At 39.5% G+C, this 12,144-nt stretch overlaps 1 protein-coding gene across 4 annotated transcripts in view; it reads right to left on the reverse strand.

Annotated features, from left to right (window-relative positions):
• Positions 1-12,144, reverse strand: part of LOC126850627 (zinc finger and BTB domain-containing protein 20) — a 99,415-nt gene that overhangs the window by 81,286 nt on the left and 5,985 nt on the right. The window contains exon 1 of one of the 4 annotated variants that reach the window (XM_050593810.1): positions 9,819-10,717. The exons of the other annotated variants lie outside the window; for them this stretch is intronic. The gene's annotated coding sequence lies outside the window, so the exon portion shown is untranslated. Of the gene's footprint in view, positions 1-9,818; positions 10,718-12,144 lie in introns of those variants that run through there. 4 annotated transcript variants of the gene reach the window in all.

The raw sequence follows: 12,144 nt of genomic DNA on the forward strand, positions 1-12,144 counted from the left end.
TAGGGTAGATAGATAATACTTCCTTTTTATAAAGCGACAAAGCTCCTAATTACCCTCAGTATATACTTATTCTATTTTGTTTCATGCCAATCTATTCAGCAAACGAAGAATGTTAATTAAATTATGAATAGTGTGGATATATAACATTTTTAGATCAGAAATAAAAACTGCTTTCTAAAGATAAACACATTTATGTATTTCATGTATATATAATATATAATAAATTTTTAAAAGTATCCTTCATAATTATCTTTAAGATTTCTCATGATAAGAATCTCATAGATACATATAATACAAATTCTTATAAAATATATAATAGAAAAAAATTAATTATGCTGATCATATAAATGACGATACTATGTAATTATATATTGATTGCTATGATAATGACATGCATAATTTCATGATGTATTAGTTATATGAATGTGAATATTTAATATTTATATAGTTATATAAATAAAATTTTTTCAAACATTATTTTTTCCATCTTTGTCTAATAATAAATTCATGATTATACGTTCTTAAAAAATATTTCTATTAAACAATTCTCGTGTCATGTCGTTTCGCTACGTAGCCTTTATGGGTCTTTAATCTTCCGTATACCGTTCATGTCGAGTAGATCGATCGACCGCTATTTGCGTTTTTAATTAACGACATTCCGTCGCGCGGAGATGGAATATAATTTACGCCGCTTATAAACCGCTTACGCCTTTTTCCCTGCAGATAGACGTAGAGAGAGAGAGAGAGAGAGAGAGAGAGAGAGAGAGAGAAAAAGACCTTTAATCGCGTACGGCTTTAATCGCGATTATTCTTACAAAGAGCAAAGATCATAAAAATAAATAAATAAAAAAAAAAAAATAAATCTATCTCACGCAAACAATATCGATGATTCAGAGTCAGAAGGTGACAGTTGAAAAAAAAATCTATACAGGATGTTTGACATTTGTTGGGTGTAAAGCACTTTTCTTCTTTTTTAACACAAATTATATCGATTTGTAGAACAACTTTTTTTTCTGAGAATCTAATTTTTAATTTTTAATTGCCTTATAGTTCAAAGTTTTAACCAGTAAAAGTACACTTACGAACATGTGTATCGATTAATAGTAGCGCATATTATATCGAAGGTAACTACGACTGCTTGCGTGGCGCGCGAACTTTTATCGCAAGTATAATAATTTCAAAATCAAATCGTTCGCGGAGAAAGAATTACGCAACATTTTCCATTTGCGTCACGGATTACCAAAGCCCTTACTATCCGATCGAACGTATGACTCGAGCTGAAATCTAACGTTTCTCGATCGAGATTAAGTATCTCACGTTCGTGTACAAGACGCGCGCGCATACACACGACACGTATTATAACGATTTCAAACTTTCTGAAATTATGCCGGTAACTTTCACGCACAATAAATCGACGAGCGTGCGCCTCGGGGATTTCTCTCGATTCCATCCTGTGCCCGCGATTTTTTTGTCACACGCTCGCTCGCTCATACCCGCTTTTCCGTAGACGAGTTACGGCTATAACACCCGGGAATGGCGAGCGTTAGTTTTGTCACCGCCGGTTATTAATCATGAGCGGCGGTTTCGCCCGCGGGAGGTATCTCGGTGCCGCCCGCGGAATTTTAAGCTTTTTTGCGACGAGCATGGAGGGAGAGAAAGCTGGTGACTCGCGCGAGTTGTAACTTATTATACTCTCCTCGTGCGTTTTGAAATTTGATCTACTTGACGTAATTTCATCATATCGTGTCTATTTCATGCAACGACGTTTCTGTTGAAAGCTAATTTAAGCTAACTATGTAATTTCTCGATGAAATACTGCATTAGCTATAAAAATAATAATAATTATTATGCTTACGCGCCTAAAATGCGAATAAAATTAATAGCCTCGAAAATATTCCGCTTGATATAAAAGAATTTATCTCAATTGTTTTTAAATATTAAAAGTTGTTTTAATATTCCTCAATAAAAATTTTGTATTCATATATACATATATGATGTTCGATGTTAAGGAAATAAAATGTAGATATGGCAGAAATAACTATTATCAATCATATCCCGTGTAGACTGTCAATCGCTAATTACGCGTTCAAGTTGTGCGCTGATCCGTTATGCGTGAGAAAATCTCCGTTCGACGACGGCGCGTTCCCAGCAATTTGAGTCTCGCATTTTGCCGGAATAAAATGTGGAAAGGTGTTCGCGAATCGAGACCCAATCAGTTGGTTAACAATACGTGCGACGTGCATTTTACCGTCACGTTGCTCGGTACGGTTAGAAAGTACATTAGCGGCCAATTATCGCGAGCGACAACAATGGCAAAAGACTCGCGCGTTAAAGCACTAATAATATTCCATTCACGAGAGGGATCCATAAAAATTCTCTCTTTTTTTTCTTTTCTTTACTTGCCGCGAGAAACGTTTCTAAAACGATCGGGTCGCATCGCATTGGATACGTTCGCTCTTAAACATATTCAATAAAATTTATTTCTCTTCATTAATATTATCTTTTTCAAAATAAATTTCTGCATTTGTATATTTTTATTTTGATATTTCTCTCTATCAAAAACACTGTTGTAATTTCTCAATCAATCGAAATACCAGTCAGGCAGAAATTCCTTCCAACTTTAACAAATTCTTACATCACTTGGAAAGAATGTTTCAATAAAAAACATTTTATATCGATTCCGTCAAAAATATTAACTTTTTTCACGTACTAATCAGACGCTTCATTAAATAAACAATTACTGAGCACACATTATATAAATATATTAAAAGATGAAAGATTAAGTGTTTGTCGCGCCTTCGATGCAGCCAATTTGAGAGAAAATAAAATATTCAAATTAATTGTCAACTCACCTAACGTTGTCGCGCAAGTTACTTCAAACGAATCTTTTGTAAGCGCGCTCTCGCAATTCCTCAACACCGTGTGCGCCTCAATTATCGATCGCCGCGATCGATTTTATCTCGGCTACTATTCCAAGCACGCGCGGGATCAGACACACCCTGACCTGCCCGACGTCGCGAGCACGTTTCCAGCTTCCCAACAATAATCGCCGCGCCAACTCGGCAGAGATGATAGAGACAAACGTTGTAACTTACGATACGTTGACGATAATTTAGTGGCTTTGCCTATATGCGTAAACTCCGAAAATATTTTGCTATACCGGTTCCGCGGAAGGAATGTCGATGACCTTGCTTAATGAATGATGAAATTCGGCATATATGTATATATATATATATATATATATATATATATATATATATATATATTCGTGAACATTCACAAATACAAAGTTTTCGAATCAATGTTATTTATATATAATTAATGCATATTTATACACTAGAGACTTATATAATCATGTAAAACTATTTTTATAATAGAAAGAAAACAAATTATAAATACAAGAATATTTTTCACAATTTCTTTTTTGTGTAACGCATTTAAAATTACAATCTTCAACCGATATATTATTAAAATATACAGAAAAAAATTCTCTACATGCGTAAACAACATCGTTTCCAGTCGTTTGATTATATTTACATCTCGTTTCTTCTTCCTCTCTCTCTCTCTCTTTCTCTCTCTCCCTTTACATGCTCGCGCGACTTTTATCCTCACGAGAAAACAAATCCGTCACAATGATCGTTAATCCGTAGCTCGCGGCAAACATTGTTCAAAGCGATATATATATATATATATATATATATATATATATAATTTAAACATTGGCAAAAAAATATTTCCGCGGAAAAACATGATCGGCCGTTCAACCGCTCTAAAACGAAGTCAAGCATGGCGGCTCTAAGGAAGTTAGAGCCACTGCTGCCTCTCAGTGTGCCTCACGTCACTACTCTCGATCATCATCGTATTGATCCCTCTCTTCTCGCTGCTCTATCTCTCTTCCTCTCTCCTCGTCTCCTGCCCCATGAACGCCTCCGCCATTCATTATTCAGGATGGACGGCATCAAAACAGCGTTATATCGCGATATATTGCGCGAGCTCCCCTCCCCTCCCCCACCAGCCGAGAGTGCAATGTTCCTATAAAGGAATGCCCTGTATAGTTTTCAGCAACCAGAATGTGCACAGTCCACGATTTTCCACAAGGGGGACGCGTATGATAAATATTTATTATCGCCTGTCGCGAAAATAAATCAAACAAAAATCGATTATTTTCTCCTTAAATGTCAAGATATCAAAAATGTGTTCCGATTACGATTAGCGATTGAAAATTAAAAACTTTTTCATCACGGCTAAACTTGTTTCAAAACGCTAATTTTGTAGAGGCTCGATTCCTAAGATACTTAAAGATACTGAAATTTTTTTCCTTACAGAAGAAATCACTCGCGAATCCACGAGAAGTTTTAATCGTCGTTTTTGGGACAGAGAGCCTTGCGCTTCTAACATAATCGCTCATCTCGCCATCTCGGTCACCGTACCCGTTTCATCGCGAATAATGTCAATGTCGGAATATTGACAATAAGCAGCGATTCGTCCGAGGTCCTCGGACGTATATAGGGTTATCGCTATCGGCGATACCGAGCGGCGGATTCTTCTCCGACGCGCGGCTCAAGTCGGGTCGAATCGAGTCGAGTCGAGACGAGGTCGTTCGCACCGTGGCAACGACGAGCACAAGCATAAGCCGGCATAATATGCCGGCGCAGCCGCGACGAGACGCGACGAGACGAGACGAGACGAGACGCGCGGCGCGCCTCTCGCAGCCGCGTGACTGCGTCAGAGTTGCGCGGCTGTTGCTCCCCTCTTCTCGTGCGCGGCCCTGATCTCGGACAAGCAACGCGTAACGAAGTACCAAGTGCACTGTAAAACCGAATTTACTAAACTGGCAGTGATCCGTCGAGCCCGCAATTCAGATATCACGGATAATATTTTACCTTGATCGAAAAATATTAGGCGATGGCGAAGGCCATTTACAGAGCTGCTACTCCCGAGATTTTTATATTTATGGCATTTGTTATATATGTAATATGTTATAAATGTGATATTATTAAGGTGTCAATACATATATAAATTATATATATTTAAAATTCGTATATATATATGATATTGTGTCTCTATTTTAAGGTGGGACTGTGACCTACAAATGAATGACGCGGATTGCTAATCTGATATTAATTATCACAGCTGAGCAACTTGATTACAGTTTTCATTACTTACAGTTGAAGAGTTATAATTGAGAGTTTAGTTTAAATATAAAATAATATTTAAAAAATATAATGCAAATATATATTTTGAGGAAAAAAGTCGGTGATGGCGATTACACTCGTATTATATAAATAAAAAAAAAAAGTAATAAATAAAAAAAAAGTGGACCCTATTACTAGATTTGTTGTAAAATAACTGTCGCCCATTCGTTGGATGTGCATACTGGTACAAAAAAGGGGCTGCAGGAGAAAAGCGGATACGTGTGCGGAATAAATTGGCAGATTTGAGTACATATGTAGTACGTGGTGTAGCGATATCATACATTTTTGAAGATCTACCGTTTCTACGTATAACGGAAAATTGCATATTTTTATGATTTAAGAACTTATCGTCAATTTAGCATTCGCTGCTACATGCGATAGCGCAGAAATTTGACGTATAACAATAAAAAATTTTATAAAACGTAGTATCTTCATAATTTCATTATACTTTAAAATTTTGTAAATTGTTAAATTTCACGCAACCGTGAAGTAAAACTTTTCTACGAGTATATGTGACTCAGAAGTCTATCACTTTTTTTTTTTTTTAATGATGTTATCTAACTTCAAAATCCAAGATCGATACGTCAGAATGTTATTTACATCTGTATTTCATAAATATTCATGAAGTTTCAAAACAGGATTCACATCATTTTTTTAAACTAAGCGTAGTCATATAATACCATATAATATTACTACACCACTGCTCAGTTTGCCATAACAGCGCAGCAATAATATCTCCAACAACAGCAGTTCGATGCCATCGTATAGTGTAAACATTTAACGCGTAACGGATATAACGTTCCAAAGCATAATCGTGTCCGATTACCGCCAATCGGTTTTTCAATTATATCCTACAGGCGTAATCTCTCGAATTACAGCAGCGGTATATACGAAACCGTCCATTATCCGCTTGTTTGCCGATTATCGACGATCCTTAGAGGGTTTAAGCACCCTTTCCGTCATCGATCGATAAAGTTCGCGGTCCGTTCAGGACTTGTTAATTTAAAACGTTTAAAAAGTTGGATAGAAAAAAAAAACAATATCTATAAAGTCTTATATTTAAATAAAAAAATAAAATAAATATTCTTGTAAATATTTTATGTAAGGATTTTCTTTTTCTTTATCTTTATTGTATATCTCCGTTATAGGCAAGTCAAATATAAACCGGATTTTTTCCAAAACATTCAGTCCACGTATCATTTGCAGGCCCATAAAAATATGAACATTAAAGTTTACTATTTGCAAGATACGGAACTGTGTCCGATGATGTTGACCTTGCATCATTGAAAAAAAAATTATAAAAAATAAAAAAAGAAATTACAATATTCCGATCAATCGGATTTTTTATTTTTGTTTTTGGAAAAACCCGCGGTTTCAACACGACGTCGAATGAAATCGCAATATACAATTTGCGTGACAAGAAAATCAAATGTAAGATAGGTGATTGCGAATGACGTCAAGTAGCAACTACTTTTTAAAGCATTTTCCAATTTGCAGTCATAACCATAGTCGTGACGCAAGGTATGATAATGCAATCCGTGCGGGAAAAAAAGAGGTCGAAAGAGTTTTTCTCTGGCGATTAAAAGCAATTTAATCAATTTTCAGTGTTGACGCAATGTCATCATGTTGTATTACAACGCGACATTAAAACAATATTACAGAATGTAAAAAAGACGATAAAAAAAAATAAATAAATGATTATGTTTACCTTCGCTGATATTTATTAGCGTTATTGGCGATAAACTAATTTTTTTTTAGAAGGCTTCTATAAGAATATCACTATATAATAAATATCGTTTTGACGATGGAAAAAAATTTAATTTTTTAAACTTCGAACATCACAATTATTTTTAGAACAATACGACTATTAAAAAAATACCGAGATAAGATTTACACTAAAATATTCGTAGATGAAGTTTTGAATGCGAGAAAATACAAAAGTAAGAAAAATAAAATTTGTTAAAGAATATTCTTATCTTTTTTTCCCGCAATATTATTGCGTCGAAGTTATTCTTGAATCAATACTAGACGATATTCTACAATAACGAGTTTGTCGTCCGTCGAGACAAACAATATAAACAGAATGTAACGAGATATTATTATTACTAGTTCAATTTATGCATCGCTCGCAAAGACAAAAAGTCGACAAGCCTCGTCATTTTTCCCGGAAGTAAAAATCTATGCGTAAAAATAATCGCCGAGCCAACTAACGCTCTCGCTGTTTTATTGCGTGGCGAATTTCGTGGAAAAGCCACACCGTTATAATCTCGGTCCCCTCTCCCTTCGCGGACGAGTCGCGATGAGTCACCTCTCAAAATGATATTCCGTTTCGGAAAAAGGAAAGAAAGAAAAAGAAAAAAAAAACTGCGCACAAATTGAGTCGCTTTTCGATTTCTCTCGCGCTTGCGAGGCTCGAAGGAAATTAGGCCACTTATCCGAATGAATGAACGAGAGGATCAGTCGCGCTGACAGACCCAGTTAACTAACGTTGATTAGAGAGAACTGAGAGACACGAGAATAAGATATAAGGGACGAGAGAAATAAATATACGTCGTTCCGCTTGTACGGCGTTAAATTTTAAATGCCACTGACAAATTTCGAGTAAATCTTTTCACGCTGAATCTTCAAAGGATACCGGTCGACTTTTTAAACTCAATATTAAATATCGCAATTAAATATCGAAAGCATAAAAGAATCTGATTAAATTTGCAAAAATAAATTCAGTTGAATTTAAATGAGCCGTATGACGCAGCGTTATATTTTATCCAGCTAATATTGACAACATTCATACTGAGGTTGTTCATTCTATATTTATTAACGTTAACCGATAATGTATTGTTGAAAAGCATACATGCTTGAAATGTTACGCTTTGTATTCTTCATGTACCTTATTTTATATTTTATTGACATTTTTGAATATCGAGAATATCACGGAGTCTCTTTATATTGTGGGTTTAGCTGTGCGATATAAATAGGCCAGGAAAATTCAGTCGGCGACGATTAGCGCTCTCGGAGTAACGTCAGTAGCGTATATCGTGCAATCGACTTTAAGGATCTATTGCCCTCTCGGTTGATTAACTTAAACAGCTGTCCTTTTCAAGATAGATATTTCGATACGAGCAAAAGAGAAATATTGAGTCGAACGTAGCGCAAATTGACGTCGTTAATACGTATAATACGACGTTGATTCTAAAATAATAATACGTATATAATCTTTCATTTTGTTTGAAAACGCATTTGTGTCGCGATTGTATTTCTTCTACTATAAAATCAAATAATTAGCACAAACCGTGAAAGGATCTTTAAATTATTCCCTGCGAATATAGCTGAATGTAATGACACACAAAAAATATATGTCGAATAGATTTTATTGTCGTGTCTCTCAAAAGTTTTAACTCTATCAAAATTGGATTGGACATCCATTTATCTGATAAAAATACCATGTGTCCCTACATTTAATGCAGAAAGATTTACGGATTTTCGTAATATTGCATTTGTAGATTCGCATGTACATGTTTTATAACTTTGGAATAATTATTCTAGAGAGACAGAGTAGAATTTAAGGCCACAGACCCCGGGCAATAGGTCCGCGTAATCGTTGGCGGGAAAAAAATCATCTCGAATCAAAGTAGTAGCACGATATACGACACAATCGTCGTACGTTTCCCTGAATAAAGGAGCAATTTTAGAAACGCACAGGGGAAGAGATAATCATGTCGCTACTTTTGTGCTGCGAAAATCATACGTGCGCAAAAAAAAAAATAGAGCCTTCGGGCCGTTCCCCCGCTAATGCATCCTTCCTCATCGAAGGGGGGGCGGGGGAGGGAACTCCTGAGGACTCCGAAAGGAAGCGGGAAACGCGCAAAAAAATTGCCTCAAACGTAACGTATACACGGAGACCACACGCTCGCTTAGCACCTCGAGGGCACCACGTCGCGCGCGTTACGTCCTGACCCGTATTATTTTTCTCTCGGCACGCATCCCCCACTCCACCACGCTCGCTCGTTCTCCCCTCTTCCGCTTCGTTTTGTCGAGCGCATGCACAAATTACGCAGAAACGGATAAACAACACGCGAGAGAGCGCGTCAATGAAGACGGAGCGGAGGGAGGGTCCGACCGCGCTTGACAGCGAAGGGGGCTCGTTGTCATCCATGGTTCGGCTCGTCTTTCGTTGTCGGCATCGCGCGTCGTGCGCGCAACACGACGCAACAGCGGCGAAAATTCACGATTCTCCCGTGCACACGTTCGATGAACCATCGACAGGGGAAAGACACAGCGGAAGGGAGATTGAACGAACGGGAGAGGGAGAACAGATATAATGAGGGAGAGAGAGAGAGATGATCATACGGGAGAATGAGAGAGAAAGGGGAAAATGAGAAAGAGAGATAGGGATACAAAGCAGAATGAAAGGGAGAAGAGAGAAAGAGAGAGACGCCGGTCAAACATGGTAGGCGATGTCACGCAGGCGGAAAAAAACAAGATTTAACGTGAGCGAATGAGCGAGCGTGTGTGTCGCGAAGGGAAAGGGGAGTGACGGGGGAAGCAGGGACAAGCGCGAGCCGTAACGCGAGCGCGAGAAACGCGATACTCGAGAATTGCGTAGCTTGACGTAGGTGTACTCACACGCTTTTCCCGCGGCGTTTGTCCGTCTCCGTAATGTTGCACACTCCGATGATAACGTCGACGCGATCACGTTATGCCAGGCGATGAGAGGATGTTATAGCAGAAAAGCGTAGAACACGATGAAGTTGGCGGCGACGACGACGATGTTCACACACACACACATATACACACACGCGGGGTCACGCACTCTCTTTACGTTCCGCTCCGCGCGCGACTTGTCTCTCACCCGCGCAACAGAAAAACAACACCCGGCGTCCTTTTCCGTCCTAGTCTCCCGCTCCTCGTCTAACGCACGGCGACGTATCTCTCCTTTTCACACGCTTGCTTGTCCTCCCTCTCTCTCGCTTTATTCACTCTTACTCCCCGGCGCGGGAAGCAACAAATAAACGAATGAACGAGAGAAAAAAAACAAAAAACTACTAAACCGGCACCAACAACGCGCGTTAGTACGCGGCGAGTATAATACACGAACGCCTAATATTGTCTTTTCTTTTTACTCCTCTTGGAACAACTGTCAGTATTACGAGGATAACGCGCGACGCGGCACATGCGGCTTCATGTGTTTCACGCACGAGACTCCCTATCTCACTCTCTCGACGTGTGAGTGGACGATGACAGTGCCGACGACGGTAACGACGACGAAACGACGATCAAAATGGCGTTTGCTGGATCGCCCGCACGCGATCAGGTGGAAAATGCCGGAATGCCACCGCTAGGAAAGATCGACTGACTGTCGAGGTCCGCGGCCCTAAGTGGTTTGACGTTAAGAACAGAACAGAATGAGTGAGAACGTGCGAGAGAGCAGATGCAAGACGATGGTGGAGGGAGCGAGCGAGACGGAGAAAGAAGACGCGCGGAGAAGCAGGAGGTAGCGACTGTCAGTGCGAGAGAGATCACGGTTCGGCTGCGACTGAGTGGTGGGGGAGATGGCGCGCTAGTAGGGATAGGGGAAGAGCAGCGCTCATCCCCACCACGACGCGTTCAACAGCTGCGCGCTCGGATGATTCCGACTACGACCGATTGATCCCGATCACGCGGAAACAGGGACGTCAAGCACGGTCAACGCGCGCGGCGCAATATTTTTTTCCCTATTATTAAAATTATGACTAGATTAAATTTAAATATATATATATATATATATATATATATATATATATATATATGAGATCTCGCGTCGCGTGCGCTGTTGCGATGTTATTACATACGTGACGCGTAACCATTTTTTTAAATATCTATATATAATACGCGGACGAAATTTTTTGTCTCGTAGAAATTTTGGGAGAATAGGCTTAACACAAATAAGACGGCGTTCCTTTTTCGTCCGTCTCGAGATGCATTCCCGCGAATATAAACTAGCTTGCATATCAAGGATATTCTCTCCGCTCACTCGCCCTAAGGCGACCGTGGGTGGTTAGAGCCGTTTCTTCCCTCTCTGACTCTCCCCGCGCCTCCGTTTCCTCGGCCGATGCGCTTCGCGCGCTCCGTTCGTCCGTCTCGCGAGGAATTTCTGAAAATCAATATACGCGTGCGAGGTGGCGAGAGAAGGGGTTGCAAAGCAAAGGAAAAAAAAAAGAATATTCGATATTCCATCCGCCCTGGCTCTTCTCATTTTTTCTCTTCCCCATGCATCTATCAGTTTTTCTTTCGTTTTTTTTCTCCCGTTATTCTCTCGCGAAGCGAATCGCGCGCAGTCGGCTTGTCTCTCTCTTTTTCTCTCGTAATCCGACATCACGAACGATCGGTCGAGAGGACGGAAGAAATATAGAGAGAGATATCATATGGAGAAAGAGCCCGATCGGTTTCGAGGAAGAGAACTCGGAGGAAGTCTGGGCGAGGAGAGTCCGGTGGAAGCGCGGGAGAGTTTATTTTCTCAGAAACGCGTTTGGCATATAGTCTCTCTCTCTCTCTCTCTCTCTCTCTCTGCCTCTTCTTCTCTCGTCGTCCTCCGAATAAATTCATTCAGACGTTCTCGCTCGTTCACTCGCTCGCACGCGAATCTTCCTCTCCCCCATCTCCATCTTCCCATCGTGCCGCGTCGTCTATACGATGCACACGCGAATGGCAATTAAACGGATTAACGATATTTTACATATTCAGTTGAACAATATAATTCGCATCTCGAGCGCGTTTAATTGGCGGAGACGCGACGGAATCGGGGGAAGCATCGGGATCGCGTCTCGTGAGAAGATCTAGTCGGATCACGCGAGAATCGCGGTCTGTTTTAATTATATTCGCATCTCGTAACGTTCTTTTTTCACATTGATCTCTTTTTTATAATTTACCAGAATTATCTTTTCGGTCGTCTCTCTATTATTTAACAGTGAGT

Source organism: Cataglyphis hispanica, chromosome 6 (assembly GCF_021464435.1).
Source record: "Cataglyphis hispanica isolate Lineage 1 chromosome 6, ULB_Chis1_1.0, whole genome shotgun sequence".
Taxonomy (NCBI): domain Eukaryota; kingdom Metazoa; phylum Arthropoda; class Insecta; order Hymenoptera; family Formicidae; genus Cataglyphis; species Cataglyphis hispanica.